The sequence below is a fragment of the Meriones unguiculatus genome, chromosome 8 (genome assembly GCF_030254825.1).
Source record: "Meriones unguiculatus strain TT.TT164.6M chromosome 8, Bangor_MerUng_6.1, whole genome shotgun sequence".
NCBI lineage: Eukaryota > Metazoa > Chordata > Mammalia > Rodentia > Muridae > Meriones > Meriones unguiculatus.
Genome location: NC_083356.1, coordinates 73,075,305 through 73,092,575, shown reverse-complemented (window position 1 = coordinate 73,092,575; position 17,271 = coordinate 73,075,305). Strand labels below are relative to the sequence as shown.

At 51.5% G+C, this 17,271-nt stretch overlaps 1 long non-coding RNA gene across 3 annotated transcripts; it reads right to left on the bottom strand.

The window, feature by feature from the left end:
- Positions 1-3,814: 3,814 nt before the first annotated feature.
- LOC132656023 (uncharacterized) lies at positions 3,815-15,343 on the bottom strand. 3 transcript variants are annotated; one of them, XR_009593981.1, is made up of 5 exons: positions 15,248-15,343; positions 14,649-14,825; positions 13,860-13,914; positions 4,273-4,415; positions 3,815-3,943 (listed from the first exon to the last, which is right to left on the bottom strand). It is a non-coding gene; the product is annotated as an uncharacterized LOC132656023 (long non-coding RNA). The 3 variants fall into 3 exon arrangements; XR_009593982.1 differs by having other exon boundaries at positions 4,328-4,415; XR_009593980.1 differs by having other exon boundaries at positions 3,815-4,415.
- Positions 15,344-17,271: the final 1,928 nt, after the last annotated feature.

The following is a 17,271-nucleotide window of genomic DNA, read 5'->3' as shown; positions in this document are numbered from 1 at the left end:
TGACCAGGGACCCACGCTCCCCCACCTGCCCTGTGGATTCCTGGCCCACCTCCACCAATCTTCCTGTAAAGGCCCTTGCTCCCTGAGGCAAGACCCAGAGCGCCAGGGAAACCTCCCAGCACCTCAGCTCTGGCTGTAATTCTGGTTTCCAGCAACACATAAAAATAGCTTCAAGGACATCCAGGGGACAGGAAGGGGGAGACCTGGTCCCTTAGCTTCCAGGAGAACCAGGTAGATAGACGCCCTCTCCTAGAGGCCCTGCCATCGGAACACTTCCAGCTGAAGCAGGTCCGCGCCTCCTTGTAGGCTGCAGGCAGGGGCAGACTTAGCAGTCCATCTCTCCAATTCAGGCAAAGGGAGCTGCATGCAGAAGTCCTGGAGAGCGTGAGGTCCCTCCCACCGCCAGCGCCAGCACTAGCACTGATGCAGAGCCCTGGTGTGAAGTCTGGGGTCCGGAGCCAGCTGGGGAGCCCTTCCAGGGGCCAGGGGTGTGGGTCACGGGCTGGAGCGGGGCGGCTGGTGCCCAGAAGCAGGGGGGCTTGCTGGGCTCTGCCAGGTATCTTTTCCCAGACAGTGGTGAGACCTACATGTGCCACAAACAGCCTTCCAGGCCCTGCAGTGTGTGTGTGTGTGTGTGTGTGTGTGTGTGACACATAGGGCCAGCTTTCTACAGGAAAGGAATATGTGTATTCCTCTCTGAGAGATTTCTCTCCTGGTCCTCAGACCCAATGTCCCCACTGTACAGATATGTAGACACAGCTGAGTGGCTCCATGGTCCCCAAGGCTCACAGCTAGCATGGGGACTTAGGAGCTGGGTGGTTGGCACACAGTTCTAATTTTAAACACTTGGAAAGCAGAGGTGGGTCTCTGTGAGTTCAAGGCCAACATGCTCTATAGAGCAAGGTCCAGGCCAGCCAGGGCTGCACAGAGAAACCCTGTCTAAAAAACAAAAACAGACCAGGAAGAGCTGGGTACAGGCACAGGCTAAGGCTGGATGCTAAAAGCTGAGATTCATTTTCTTCCCTGCCTCCCTTAGCCTCCAAATAGAACTGCCCTCCTGATGAAGCTTTCCTCTTAGCTTCACAAAAACACTGTGCTGAGGCCGAGCCCAGGGCGAGGTCCTCAGGAGCCAGGACTAGCCACAAGCAGCCTTCTGTGACCTCGGCCGAGCCCACTTCCAAGGCCCGACCCCAGCCTGCCCTTAAGAGCTCCATTGTCTGCCTTCCCAGGCTGCTGAGTCTGGCTCCTGGATATCCGGAGTCGGGGCAGAAGGTGACCTGGGGAAGAGGAAAGGTGACCTGGGGAAGAGGAGGAGAAGCGAATGTGGACCGTGGGAGGCCATTGAAGGGACATCCCAGTGTCCACTGTGGTCTCGAAGGGAAGAAAAAGACTCCATTGCAGGATGGCCCAAGAGTAGGCTCACCCCAGCGTGTACACTTGTTCTCTCTCTCTCTCTCTCTCTCTCTCTCTCTCTCTCTCTCGTGTATGTGTGTGTGAGAGAGAGTTGCCACCTGCTATGAGCAGCCAAACGGCCACAGGAAGCATGGGGAACACCACTCAGAAACCCACCCTGCTGTATCATCTAATGCTCAGACACAATGAATTTCTCGGGAGTCTCCTACATGACATGCTAAGGAACTCACTCAAACTAGGGTCTAAAGCCTTTATGTCGCATGTTCCTGCTCTATCCTGTGACTTTTCAAACTACTGTGGTCACACCTCAGGTTTATTGGACGAGCCAGTGGGCTGTGGAGGGGAACAGCCAACCCCAGACTTGTGTCACTACTACATGATGTCACCCCTGCACCTATCCCCAGGCTTCTTGGGGCTGGAGTCAGCCCTTGCTTTGATAATAGCCACCTTGCTGCCATAGTTCACACACCATAAAGTTCACCCTTTTGTGTGTGTAAACATCAGTGTGGAGACCAGAGGTCAACCTCACATGTTGTTTCTCAGGCGCCATCCACCTTGTTTTGTTCCCGTAAGATTTATTTTATTCGTGTGTGTGTGTGTGTGTGTGTGTGTGTGTGTGTGTTCACACATGTGTGCAGGTGGTCATGAGTGCCAGAAGAGGGCGTCAGATCCCTCAGGGCTCAAGTAACACTCAGTTGTGATGTATTCCTGAGAGAGCAGTAAGGCTTGGACCCTGGCAGAACTCGCTGTCTGGCTCCGGCTGAGCGCACAATGCTGCCCTGTGTTTCTGCCACAGGCCTCCCCACCACGACAGACGAAACCGTGAGCCGAAATAAGCTCTTCCTGCCTTAAGTTGGTGCTTGTCAGAATTTGCTCACATAGAAGGGAAAGGGACGGACAGATCGGGCCCTGGGAGCGGCATAGCCAGGCTGTGGGAGCTCCCTTCCTGTGGACCATTTGGGGGAACTGCCCAGCTGTTCAAACAGCAGGCCCGTGTCTCCAGAGTCTCGCCCACACCTGTTAATCTCCTCCATGCTGGTCACCCCAGCAGGGTGGAGTGCTACCCCACAGTGGGTTCCATTTGCCTTTCCCTAGCAACAAAGGGGCAACTTGTAGAGATTTCTCTGGAGAAATTTCCAATCGAATTCTTTACTCCTTTTTACTTTGTCTCCTCCATCTTTCAAACATCCTGAAATTTTTTATTAACTTTTATTTAGAGGAGACACACTCACACAGAGACACACGTGGCGGTCGGAGGACAACTTGGAGGAATAGCTCTCTCCTTCCACCATGTGGGGCCCAGAAACAAGCTCAGGTGCTCAGGCTTAACCAGCCTATCCATCAAACCAGCGTCTCTTTCCAAGAGTTTAACAGTCAGCCGGGCGCGGTGGCGCACGCCTGTGACTCCAGCGCTCGGGGAGACCGAGGCAGGCGGATCTCTGTGAGTTTGAGGCCAGCCTGTCTACAAAGTGAGTCCAGGACAGCCAGGGCTACACAGAGAAACTCTGTCTCAACAGCCCCTCCCCCCAAAAAAGAGTTTAATAGTCTCGGCCTCTTATGTTTTATATTGTGATCCATTTCATATTTTCAAAGTAACCCCATCATTTTGTCAATGTACCTGGGCAGAGATTTAATCCAGATCTAACAGGCACTTAACCCTGGGAAGCAAGAGGAGTGGACCAGTCAGGTTCTGTGTATGGAGGAGATTCAAAGAAGTGTCACACTGGAACTTGGAGAGGAAGGAAGGTTATGGCCACTTATCTAAAGACTGTGGAGTCATAGCTTGCAGCCATGCCCCTTGCTAGTGATAGCCTTCTTTTATTTTGTTCCTAAGGATACACTTTTGTGTGTGTTCTACCACTAAAGATCTTTTGTCCTACCACTAAAAGATCACTTCAAAAGATCACTTCATGCCACCCTGACAAGGAGAGGCCTGGAAGCATTTTTTTTTTTTTTTTGGATGATCCAAAGCATTGGAGGGAAGAAATCATGTAAAATCTAGAGTTTCATGCATTTGTCAACGGGGAGGGCTGGAGACACAAGTTGGTAGGTAAAGGGCTTGCCACACAAGTGTGGAGATTTGGGTAGGATCCTCTGATCTGTGCAAAACAACCAAGCATTGCTGCACGCACTTGTAATGTCCGCACCAAGAGGCAGAGAGAGGCGGGAGCCTGGAAAGGCTGGCCAACCTGTGTGGTGAGAGACCTTGTCTCACAAAAATAAAGAAGACATACAGTGCGTGAGGAATGATGGTCTCCTCCAGTCTCCATACACATGGGTAACTACACACACAGACACAGACACACACACACACACACACACACACGTGCGTGCATACAGAGAGAGAAAGAGAGAGGGAATGATCCTTTGAAATATTTTTTATTATGGAATATTTTGTCAGACTTGAGAAACAATCCTACAGAAGCAGAGAAATCCCACTGGTGGAAAGGCTGCCACAGCTTGGTGAAGCCCAGAAACCGTCTCCCCTCCCACGTCTGCCGTCTTGATTGAGCATCTTGATGTAGTCCATCTACAAAAGTTAAGGTGTGTTACAGAGTTCATAGAGAAAAATGGCGACTTTACCGCTTGAGGCAGACTGTGACGGTCAGGTAGCTGAGCTAGGGACCGCCGGGTGCTGGCTGTCCCAGACTCCCCCGAAGCCATAGAAAACTTAGAGGGGCCCCGCCCCATGCTCAGGAGGAACATGGGCAGAAAGGAAGCAGGAGGTGGGGGGCTGAGAGCAGAGCCAGGGCGGAGTCTGTCACCCTGCCGAGGACCCCAGGGCGGCCTTCTGCAGGTCCCTTCACCTCCCAGGCCTCAATTTCCTCTTCTGTGAAACAGACACAGGGCAGGGCTCACCCCCAGGACCTGGTAAGGATGACAGAGCAATGTCTGTCTGAAGTTTGCTGCATACTTTCCTTGGCTTGCCGGGACAGGAGCCACCTCTGCCAAGGCCAGGGCCTTCTTCCAATGAGGATTCAGGTGATGCAGGCCACTCTAGCCTGTAAGTTAAAAAAAGAAAAAAGAAAGAAAGAAAGAAAGAAAGAAAGAAAGAAAGAAAGAAAGAAAGAAAGAAAGAAAGAAAGAAAGAAAGAAAGAAAAAGAAATCCATAGCCAGGAGCAGTAGTCCCAGCACTCAGGGAGGCAGAGACAGGCAGATCTCTGTGAGTCCAAGGCCAGCCTGGTCTACAAAGTGGGTCCAGGACAGCCAAGGCTACACAGGAAAACATTGTCTCTAGAAACCAAAAGAAGAAAAACAAATCCATTGTCAAGCCCATTTTACAGAGAGCTGACAAATTTATCATATGTCTTTCTTACACTTCTTTGTTAAATTAATTCCTCAATGTTTTCTTCTTGTTGGTGTTAATGAAGTAGAATCAACACACACACACACACACACACACACACACGGGTGCGCGCGCGTCTAAGTTTGGTTTCTGTTGCTGTGTCAAACACCAGGACCAAAAGCCACTTGGGGAGGAAAGGGTTTACTTCATTTAAATGTCCCCATCAGAGTCCATTATGAGGGAAGTCAGGGCAGAAACCTGGAGGTGGGAGCTGGCACAGTGCTGCTTACCAGCTTGCTCCTCGTGGCTTCCTCAGCCTGGCCCACCTGCCAGGGAGCACGCCCCCCAAAGAGCTGGGCCCTCCGCATCAATTATTGATCAAGAAAATGCCCCACAGGCTGCCTGACGGACAGACCACTGGGAGGGGCGACACATCTTCTCAGGTGAGGTCCCTCACCTGGGGGGGGGCCACCTAGTTGGTGGTCGGGTTCACAAAAACCCTGCCAGGACAGCATCCTAAGGCTTAAAGAGGGAGCTCTGAGAACCAGGCAAACGCCCTAACACCGACTAAAGCCCTAATCCTTTTCTGAATTTTTACAATTACTTTTGAAAAAAATTATGTGTCTGGGGGAGGGGAGGAGAGCTGGAGGAGGGGGCTGTGATCAGGATGTAAGGTGAATAAATAAACTCATTGACGGAGGAAAAACTGTGTGTGTGTGTGAGAGAGAGAAAGAGAGAGAGAGAGAGAGAGAGAGAGAGAGAGAGAGTGTGCAAGCGACTGCAGTTACTCACAGGCTTTGCATCCCCGGAGCTGGAGTTACATTTGGCTGCGAGCCACTCAACATGGGAGCTGGGAACTGAATTCAGGTCTTCTACACGAGCTGAGGCCTCTTCTTAGCTGCTGAGCCATCTCACCAGCCCCTCACTTTTTAAAACACATTTCATTTTTTCTTAACTGGGGGAAGGAACACGCATGCCCTGAAGGGTGTGTGGAAATCAGAGGACAGCGTAAGGAAGCTGGTTCTTCCCTTCTGCCATATGGGCCCCTGGCATCCTACTCAGGGCACCAGGATGGCAGGACCGGGAGCGAGTGGAGTACCTTATTGGACCCTCGGGGTCTATGGCATCCCAGAACACCTGCTCTGAACAGTCCTTTGCAACTGAGGGATGCCTAGGTGGCCCCAGAGCTACCAACGAAGCTGTGACCAATGTGAGGCCCTGAAGGCTTCTAGGTGCCTCTGTGAAGTCCTGTTCCCTCACCCTTTCTGTGGCCTTGATACCGTGAGCTCCTGTAGGCAGTGGATGACAGAGAAAACTGCCATAATTCTGTGAAACTGGGGATCCAGGGCCTTCCCCAACCCCTGAGTTACAGAGTGCAGAGAGGCCTGCCTTGCTGCTTGCTGCCTCCGCCTGCCCTTCACAGTCCTCCACCAGTAAGGCGACTGTCTCTTCCCCTTCCCCTAAGCAGCTGCCCGGAGGAACCTCAGACAGGGGCTGAGGGGAGCAGGGAACCCTATTTCTGGGCTTCCAAGTGCTTGCTAAAGCGCCCGACAGTGTGCTGCCAAATGGTGCCCCACAGAAATCTGTTCCTGCGTCCTCCAGCGGGGGCTATGGGGAAAGCTGCCCTTCTCATGCCTCTGCTTTGTGACCTCAGACACCACGCTGTGGAGAGACAGACCACGTGGCTTCATGAGTGAACTATTCAAATGTGTCCCCAAGCAGCTGAGAAGCACCCCATGCAGACATCAGCCCCTGCTCCCTGGAAGATGCTCCTGTACAGAGGCAGAAAAGGCAGTGACAGGAAGAGGGAAAGGGGGTTTTCAAGTGCCCAGATGGGATGAAAACACTGGGCAGAGGCTCGGCCTCAAATAGGACGGTCCTGTTGAAGGAGGCGACATCTAAGCTACAGCCTGAGAGACTGCTGCCATGCCCCACAGGGGTTCCTGTAATTAAATGTGGGGTCACAAAAAAAAAAAAAAAAAAAAAAAAAACTTGGCCACAGTAAGTTTCTGAATGCTGAATGATCAAAAATGAGCCCCAGACCAACAACAGGTCATGCACTCCAGATGAGCTGTCGGCATCACAGGGCCAACCCCACCGCACTGCATCTCAGTGTGCCCGGTGCTGGGCACGCAGCAGGCACCCAGTGTCTTGTACCTGGTCTCGTCACAACGTGCCAGCGAACACTGCTGGAAACACCTCAGATTCAGCCGATTCTGAAGTTATCAACTGAGGTTTCAGTTTTCTTAGTTTCTTGACTGATCTTACAGAAACATGGTTTAATTACAGAAAAGCAAAACGTATAGTGTTTTCTTCCTACCATCGTTTCTCAGCAGGCATCAGTATACCTTGGTACTGTATTGTGTTACAGTGCCTGGTTAAAACAAAACAAAACACTGAGTTGCTGACGACTTTCATTTAAAAAAAAATGGTCAGATGAAAACTGACTTGAGAGAAGGCCAGGACCCCCAGCAGCTCCTGAAACGGCTCTAAGCACACCGCTGCCATTTTGTGCTTTGTGTTTACACACTGCTTTGCAGTGCTCTTAGCTCTGAAAAGTATCAAATGAAACTGTTGACCAATGGGGGGCCGAGAGATGGCTCAGCACCTAAGAGCAGGAACTGCTCTTGCAGGGGCCCAGGTTCAGTTCCCAGCATGCATGTTGTGATGGTGGTTTGAATGAGAACGTCCCGTGAGTTCAGATGTTTCAATACTTGGCTCCTGGTGGGCGGTGCTCTTTGGGATGCCTAGAGCTTGTGGAATGGGGAGGTATGCCACCACGGCCCAGCTTTGAGGCTTCTAACGCTCGGAGCATTCTTAGTTCTCTTTCTCTGATTCCTTCTTGTTCTGGATGTAAGCTCTCAGCTGTTCCTGCCGCCACGGCTGCTGGCTCCTGCCACTTCTCCGTCATGATGGACTTTCCTCCCTTGAAACCATAAGCCCACACAAACCAACCCTTCCTTCCATTAGTTGCCTTGGCCATGCTGTTTTATCACTGCAGCAGAACATGAACCACTTTGGGTGTCGTGGTGCACGCAGGAGGCAGAAGCAGGCCGATCTCTGTGAGTTCAAGGCTAGCCTGGTCTACACAGTGAGTTCCAGGACAACCAGGGTTACATAGAGAAACCCTGTCTGAGAGGGGGAGGGGTGTAAAGGTCAATTAATACAAAAGGACAGCTCACACCTGCCTATAACTCCAGTCCCAAGAGAATCTGTTGCCCTCTTCTGGCCTCCGCAAGAATCTGCACCCACATGTGCAGATACACCCCTTCCAACACACGCAGACAATTTAAAAATAATAAAAAATAAGTCTTCAAAAAAAAAAAAACTTGATCAAATGGAAAAACGTTGAAGGTGCTTTCTCTCCTGCAATATCAGTCAGTGAACATTTAACTCTTTATGTGCGATGAGCAGGTGCCATCATCCCATGGGATCACAAATTTGTTCTCACCCTTAATAAAGAGTAAACTTGTAATAATAAACATAATAAATAGTATGCCAAAGCATGGGTTAAGGTTTCTTTCGTTGCTGTTGTTTGTTTGTTTGGGGTTTTTTGAGACAGGGTTTTTCTGTGTAACCCTGGCTGTCCTGGAACTTGCTCTGTAGTCCAGACTGGCCTCAAACTCACATAGAGCCAGCTGCCTCCGCCTCCTGGGTGCTGCGGCTAAAGGCATGGGCCATCACCACCCAGCCAAAGCATTGCTTTTAAATTGATTTTCTTATAAATGTATCAGTCAATGCTTGATTTAAATGCCAATTTTATATACTTATATATCTGAGATTGTATGCATTTCCTCAGTGAAGGGGCTGGTGAGTAGAAACGGTTCAAAGGCTGAGTCTGGTCTGAGCTGAGAAAGAGCTGCCCATTCAGAGCACACTCGGACAGGCGGCCTGTGTGCCTGAGGGCCGTAGACAGGGGCAAGAGAGACTGAAGGGAGCCAGGTCAGACTACCGGAGGTTCACGGTGGGGTCCCAGCCGCCTGCTGTTTGGAGTCCACCAGGTGGAGCGGTAAAGATATAGACAAAATGGCAGCCTTGAGCACCAAGAGATGCAGTCGGGAGTCTGTGGTTTAAACGTGAGAATCAAGGAAGAGGGAAACGTGGGTGGTCCTGTGTGAAGGCTGAACCCCAGGACAGCTGTCTGTACTCCAAGCTTGTCTACATCTTTTATATAGGCATGAAGGTTTCTGGAGCTTCAGGCTATGTCTAACCCCAGCACGCATGACAACCTGTGGGCAGCCTAGCCCTCCCCCTCTTGAATTACAGAGCAGAAGTGGCTGTGTGACTTCGGTCACTGTCCCTCTCTGGCCCAGTGTGTGCTCTGCAGCTGAGCTAGGCATATGGACACACAGGAGTCATTTGCTACATTTTGAGGCACTTAACCGCAGTGGGCAATAGTGTCCCCACCATCCCTGCCAACTCCACAGGAAAACACCTTTTCCCTTCCGGCCCTGAATTTCATTAATGCACCTCTGTGGGCCTTCAGGCCCTTCCAGCACCCAGTGGGGGTCTCAGCCAAGTCCTGCTCTTCGCGAAGGGATGCTGGTGACAAGCTAGGCCCAAACTCTCCTAGAAATCTTACTGAGACAGTAAAGCCCCAATAAGGCCATGTCAGAGCCGACTGGGCACTGGCTGTGTGGAGTGACCCTGAGTGGTTCTAGATGGCAGATCTGGTTGAAGATTCAGTTGCCATTGGCCCTTTTTCATGGAAAGACTAATGGCCATTGGTTAGAAACACGAAGGAACAGAAGGTTCTACGAGGTTAGTATCCAGGCACTGCTCTAGGCATTTCAGGTTCCTACGTGAAGGCTTCCATCCCTGTGGCGGGTACACAGAAAGGGAGCAAACACTCCTAGAACATCTAAGGACACATGGCGAGCCTCAGTCTTTTCCACCTTGTCCACTGTTAAGGACAAGTCGGGCTCTGTGGGCGGGTGAGTGGGACCAACATGAGCCTCATCGCCTACATCCTCATCCCTCCTGCGAGGAAGCTGACTGGAGTCCCACGCCAGGCAGAGGAACTGAGGCAGCCCCTGGCTCCTCACCATAGACAGACTGCCTCACGGAGTGGTCAGCGTGAGAAGCGGCTGCACATGAGCGGGCAGGTAACAGACGATCCTCACGGTGGACAGCAAACAGGTGAGGCTGTTTCCAGTGTCCCTGAAGCCCCTCCAAGAGGGAAGGACTCCAGAGAAGAGCCCGCCCGAACGCGCTGAAGCTGCAGGCTGGGCGTTGCGAGTCGGTCCTGAACGCTAAATCCCAGCCACCTACAGGGAAGCTGACCCGGAGGCACCTTGGCTCAAGCTGGGGCTCTTGGTACCCAGCTCTCCACACCCCATCAGGCTGCTCTCTCCTCCTGACCTCCTTCCATTTACAAGGACATCCTTTCACACACACACACACACACACACACACACACACACACACACTGATCCCAGCAATGACTCAGCTCCTCCTGTCTCCATCCCAGAGACAAGCCGCTGGTAGGCTCTGTCCTCAGACTCCCTCCAAAGTCTTCCCTAGTCTGTGTCTGCAGCCTCCGCCTGGGCCCCAGCCTCACCAGCTTCCCTACCTCTACTCTCTCCAGGCTCCCTCTCTTCTTCGTGAGCCTCAGCTTCCTCCGGAAGACACCCGTGCTGCTCTGGGCTATACACTCTTCCGTGCCTTCCCTGACATTTGTAATGAAGAATCCTTCCAGGGAGGCTCCCTGGAGGAGGTGGTTGCCAAGCCTAGACCTTAGCCAGGCTGCTGTGTCAGCACCTGCTTGCACCCAGAAATGAGCAGCACCTTGGGGGTAAGATGGCTGGGTGTGAAGGAGCAGAGCCAGGCTTCTAGAGAAGCATCCAGGCCAGACCAGTCAGGACCTCGGAAGACACGGCAAAGATGGACCACCTAGACTCATGCAGATGTGGAGTGGCCAGGTTTCCTGCTCAGGTCACTACAGGGTTCTTGTGGCAATGTTGGGTTGTTCTGACCAAACTTTGAGCTGAAGAGAACTTTAAAAGTTGAAACATTGAGCCCTGTGGTGGTGGTGCACACCTTTAATCCCAGCTCTCAGGAGGAAGAGGCAGGTAGATCTCTGTGAGTTCAAGGCCAGCCTGGTCTACAGAGCAAGTTCAAGACAGCCAGGGCTACACAGATACCCTGTCTTGGAAAAAAAAAAAAAAAAAAAAGTTGAAATATTGGCCAAGCATGATGCTACATGCCAGTAATCTCAGCACTCATGAGGCTGAGGCAGGAGGATTGCAAATTCAGTGCCAGCCTGAGCTATATTGGGAGACCTTATCTCATGGAGGGGATGGGGGTGAGAAGAGGAGGAGGACGGCTCAGTCAGTTAAAGAGCTCTCTGCGCAAGCATGAGGACCCACGGCTCCTATTATGTTTTTGTTGTTGTTGTTGCTTTTTAGGAAGAGCCAGTCTGGGTGCCACTCATGTATAACCCCAGCACTGGGAAGCTGAGAGAAGCAAATGGCTCTCTGGGCCTCACTGGCCCAGCCAGCATAATCCTCAAGTCCCAGGTTCCGGGAAGAAACCTTGTCCCAGAGAACAAAGTGAATGCCTGAGGAAGGTCACCTAAAGTTAACCTTTGACCTCCACACACGCTTTCATCCATAAGATTATGCACACATAAGAAAAGACGATCTAAAAAGCTTGGATGATCTAGAGAAAGAGAGAGATTTAAAAACAAACAAAAACAGGGGGTTTACAAGAGTAAGAAAACTGAGTAGAGCATGGTGGTGCACTCCTTTAATCCTAGCACTCAGGAGACAGAGTTCTCCGTGAGTTCAAGTCCAGCCTGGTCTACACAGAGAGACCCTGTCTCAAAAAAATAAACCACCAACACTACCAACAGCAAAACTGTCTTGCACAGGCCTAGGGATTTGAATTCTGGGTTCTCAGCTGGTGGTGCAGCCTTCTTGGAGACCAAGGGTGAGCACTGAGGATTTAGAGTCTTGCCACTTCTGGTGCCTTCTCTGCTCCTGCATGGTTCAGGATGTGGCCTCTCGACTTCTGCTCCTACAGCCTTCTTCACCACCACAACTGCCCATCTGGAACTGTGAGCCAAAATAATCTCTTCCATCTAGAAGTTGCTTTGGTCATGGTGTTTTATCACTGCATCAGAAAAGTAACTAATCCACCTAATGACCCTTTTTCTTAAACATTGGATTAATGTGTGTGTGTGTGTGTGTGTGTGTGTGTGTGTGTGATGGCATGTGTACTCACTTGTGGAGGTTTGGTTCCCTTCTTTCATCACATGGGTCCCAGGGACTGAACTCATGGCATCAGGCTCCCTGGCAAGCACCTGCACCACTGAAGCCTCCCCTACTTTTTGTTTTGTTTTTGAGACAGGATATCACTCCTATCTAGGCTGGCCTTGAACTCATGGCAGTCTTCCTACCACAGCCTTCCCAGTGCTGGGATTGCAAGTGTGAGCTACTACATCTCACTAATATTTTTTTAAAGAAATAACTATAATAAAAAGCAAGTTTGCATTATCACAAGTGAACACAAAGCAACAAAAAAGTAGCTAGGCATGGAGGCTGAGGCAGAAAGACTGTAGTTCAAAGCCAGCCTGGGCTACATAACAAGCTCCTGCCTCAAAATGTATACATATTAAAATTTTAAATGCTATAAAAGGCAATATAACAACTTCATCAAGGAACAGAGTGGAGGTGGGCTGGAGAGAAGCTCAGGGGTGAAGAGGACTGAGAGTCAGTTCCCAGCGCCCATGCAGTGATTCACGGCCTTCTGTAACTCCAGTTCCAGGGACCTGGCACTCTCTTCCGACCTCCACAGGGACCAGGCACACATGTAGTGAACAGACAGGCAGACGTGCAAGGCAAAACAGTCAGACGATAAAAGTAAAATTAAGAAATAAAAATTTAAAAAGAAACAAATACATAAGAATAGAAGTGCTAGAAATGATTACGACATGATTGAAATGATTGAAATTTTTAAAATGAAGAGGTTCAGAGGCCAAGAATGCAGCTCAACGGCAGAGCACTAGGCTAGCTTGTCCAAGCAGCTGCATTTGCTCCCCAGCAGCACAGCAAGCCAGTACGCAAATAAATCAGTACAATATGTAAAAATATCAATAGCCAGAGGTGACCTTTCTGACCCACTGGTGCTGGTGCAGTGTGCTTTCAGCATTAGCTCTTTGTAGATGTCTTCACCGGCCTATGCTCCCCCTGCCTTCAAGGACCCCACAGCCAGAGCCACACAACACAGCCAACTCCTCCTCTCAGGAGTCAAGACTCCCCAGGGCTCCCTGCCGCCTTTGGAATTAGAGAAGCAAAGCTTTGGGGACCACCTGCTCAGCCACATCAGTGTCCTGCAGCATCTGTGGGCGGATCCTCCGTGGGACTCACATCCTCCCGCCCTCAATCTCTGAGTAATAAGGAATTAGAACAAAGAATGAAAAGATAGTCTAGGGACGGTTGGAGAATGGATTCAATTCAGCCAAAGAAAGAATTAGGTTAAAAGAAGATAGGTCAAAAGGAAATATCCAGGTCCAGGGATATGGCTCATACAGTAATGGTGCCTGCCACCAGGCTTGGGCGCCTGAGTTCAATCCATGAGACCCGCGTGGTGAAAGCAGAGAACTGACTCCCACAAGTTGTCCTTCGATCCTCACATGTACAGTAGGCATGTGGAAATGTTTTAAAATGTTTATGAGCTGAAGAGATGGCTCGGCTGTTAAGAGCACTTGTTGCTCTTTCGGAAGACTCGGGTTTGGCTCCCAACACCTACATGGCAACTCACAACCATCTATAGTTCCAGATCTAAGGATCTGACAGCCTCTCCTGCTCTCTGAGGACACCAGGCACACACATGGTAGACATACAGACATTCAAACAAAACACTCATAAAGCCTTTAAAAATGAAACTTAAAACAAAATATCTAAAATGCATTTCAGAGAAGCATAAAATGGAGAGACTGCATTTGAAAGACAGACTAGAAAAGATGGAGTTTAATTGGACCTCAGAGAAGGGCAGAGCAGACAGAAACAACATTTAGGAGATGATCCTGTGGGCTGTGGGTGTGGCCTATGTGTGAGATCCCCCACATAAGAGTCAGGTGGCCGCCAGTGAGCGACTCTCTAGAACTGATGGATGACAACCAACCACAGATTTAAGAGAAATGAAAATAATCCAAACCTTAGTTTGTCACACAGAGGCTGCGCAGTGCACTGTGGGTAAGCAGGAAACAATCCTGAAAGCAGACAGTTCCAAGGGAAGCTAGTTAGATGGACAGCAGACTTCACAGAGCCACCAACAGAACTGTCCTTCCCACTGGTTAGACACTGCTAAGAGCAGAGAGTGGAAGCTGCAGAGGCCAAGAGGCAGAGCCTGAATACTGGCGACAGCAGCCTGGTGCTGGGCAGGGGCCATAGGAGGACAGAAAGATTGGGGAGCAGACGCTCAAGAGGTGCAGTCAGGCACACTCAGTGTGGACCGCAGAGGGGGGGGAGGCTGAGGTGAGGGAGGAGCCTGTAAAAGGCAGGCTCTGTTGTCACAGGCTCCAAGGCTGATAGCACAGAGAATATGAAACCAGATGAAGGTTTGGGGGAGGATGCATTTGGTGTTGGATTGTGGAAATTGAAAAGAAAAAAAAAAAAAATTCCTGGCCACTGGTACCCAGAGGAAGAGAGCCTCCCCGGGCAAGTTGGGACAGCCAACTCTTAAGTTAACAGGAAGCAGATAAGATACAGCATGGCAGGCCAGTAAAGTGATGCGCCCTAGCCAGGAAGGGACAAAGAGCAAGAGGGAAGCAGTTTCCTCAGGCTGAGCCACCCTTGGTGACTTGCCTGACACTTCTGATGAGTGAATGGAGAGGACTTCCCTGGCTGTGGTGGGGACAGTTAAGGGTAACAAGGGCCCAGTGCTCTCAGAGAGCAAGGCCCCCTCACTGAGGCCTTGCCCTGGGTCTGCAGCTACCCAGCTCACCCTGTCTCCTGCCAGAGGTTCATGGGCGCTGCACCAAGCAGGGAAACCAAGTCATTCAGGAGCAGAAACTGCTGAGCCCAGGTTTTGGAGGAGGAAGGAGAAGATGGGGGTAGCAGGCACTCCATCCCTCCTGCCTGCCTCCCCTCCAGCTCCACTTCCTCTCCAGTGCAAGGTGCCCTGAGATAAAAAATTAGAGAGAGGGGGAGGGAGGAGAAGGAAGGAAGAGAGAGAGAGAAGAAAGGGGAGAGTAGAGAGGGAGATCCAGTCTCACACTCACCCGGGGACTGTCCCGCCCTCATGCAGGACTCCCACCTCCAAAGTTATGCACATGGCCATTAAAACGCCAGTGACACCCCCTCGGTGCAGAGGGCCCCCCCAGGACTCCCTAGGGTCTGCTAAGCCAGATCAGAGGCTTGCTGGCTCCCTCCTGCCGCCTCCCTCCCTCGCAGTGCTCCTTCCGCAGAACCTGTGGGCTGAGGCTCCTCGGGTGTGTGAGTCACCTCCTCCCTCCCCCCTCTCTGAGTAAATGTCAAGTCGCCTCAGTTACCCCCACCTCCCTCAGCACCCCCCCCCAATTTTGGCGGTGCTGTTTACCTCACCTAGATCAATCGGTATTCTGGGAGAAAATAGAAACCCTCGTAGACCCAATTAATGAAAACCAGGCAACTGCATCCCTGCTTCAAATCCACTCCCTAGGCAGGCAAGGGAGGTGCTGCCCTTGCTTTGAGAAAGGGAGGAGTGTGGGCTGGGCAGTGGCGGGGGCGGGGGCAGCCTGTGCCTGGGTCAAGCTGTCTTTGTGGGAACTGGCAGCTGTGAAACTAGGTACCTTCTCTACAGGTCCTCAGGGACAGAGGTCTATGATGGGGCACTGAAGGGCTGGAGGGCAAGTCAGGACCGGTGGAAGCCAGGAAATCAGAGGGACATTCTGAGGGAGACTCAAGGTCCAGTAGCGACTTAGGTGGCTCCTGGTATGCACAGGGATGCTGGTAGGTCCCCGACTCCAGTGAGTAACTGGTCTGTTCACCAGGAACCAAGCCGAGGTGAAGTTCATGGACCTGCTCGATTTGACAAGTGAAGGACAGCAGGCCTGGCCGTCACCGCCCGGCAGGACTGCTACTGCCTATATGACCAAGTGGCTGACCATACTGTTTATCTGTAATGGGACAACACACATGTGCCTGATCAGACACAGATGAGTGAAATGGGGGAAGATGCAGGGGCCACAGGCACATGTGCCCTCACCACCGCCATTCTTGAGCTCAGAAATGGGACATTCACCTGCAGACACGGACTCGGAACCACGGGGAAGCCCCTTGCCCAGCTTGAGGAAGCTCTACCCTGGCTCCTGGGACCATCCCGGACAGCTGTGGGAGGCAAGGACCATGACACCCCCCTCCTTTATGAAGGTGACCTGACTCAGAAGGACGAAAAGGCTCTTAAAGTGGACCACGGCTCACCAGGGTGAGACCTGGTCCTGCCTGACCCTTTGATCTGGAGCTGTGGCCTTGGCGTTGTGAGTATTTCACTTTCAGGGCCACTGTGGCAGGCACGGGATTTTGAAAAGAAGAAAGCTTTTATACCCAGTCTTCAGAATATGTGCACACCTGCAAAGCAACCAATCACGTTCTCTCTGTCTCGTCTATCTGTCTGTTTCTCTCTTTCTGTGTGTCTGTCTCTCAGTCTCTGTCTGTGTGTGTCTGTCTTTCTTTTTCTGTCTCTCTCTGTGTCTGTCTCCATCTGTGTCTGTCTCTGTCTCTGTCCCATCTCTGTCTCTGTCTCCCCCGACCCCGGCACTGGACAGAGGACTCTGTCCATACGAGGCAAGCACTGGAGCACTCGGCTATATCCCCAGCTGTTGACTGACCCCTCTGGGCTTCGATTTACTCTTTGTGAAACAGGAAGCTGTTGGCTGCTTCCCCTGGCTGCTTCCGGGAGGGGCTGTGCTGGGTATTGTTTCGTCAACTTGACTCAAGCTAGGCTCCTCTGGGAAGAAGAAACCTCGACGGGTAAAAGGCTTCTATTACACTGATCTGCAGGCAAGTCTGTGAGGCGTTTTCTTGGTTCATGAGTGACGTAGGAGAGTCCAGCCCACTGGGGGTGACGCCACCCCTGGGCAGGTGACCTTGGGTGTGTGGTCCAAGATGGCAGGCTGAGAACCGGGGCGGGAAAGCTGGTCAGCTGAGTTCCTCCGTGGCCTCTGCTTCCGTTCCTGCCTCCAGGTTCCTGCCATCCTTGACTTCCTGACTTGACTTCCCTTAATGATGGACAGTGACTGGGACCTGTAAACCAAAAGAACCCTTTCCTCCACAAGCTGCGTTTGATCACGGTCTTTATCAGAGCAGAAAGCAGAGCAGGATGGTGGAAGCTGGTTCTGCCACCGTGCGTGCCTCCAAATCATGAGGAGGAGCCCACCAGTCTTTTCAGCAGACTCGCCCCTTGCCACCAGCTACCTGTAGAGGTTGGGATGGAGCTGGGATGGTCTCCAGCTGCTCCCCACGAGCTCCCAGAGTGGATGGAGCACCAGACACCCAATGTCAACCCCTGGTATAGGTTTCTTTTCCTCCTCCTTGCTCCCTCAACCCCCCTCCATGTTCCCTCAACACCCCCATACACCCTCACACAC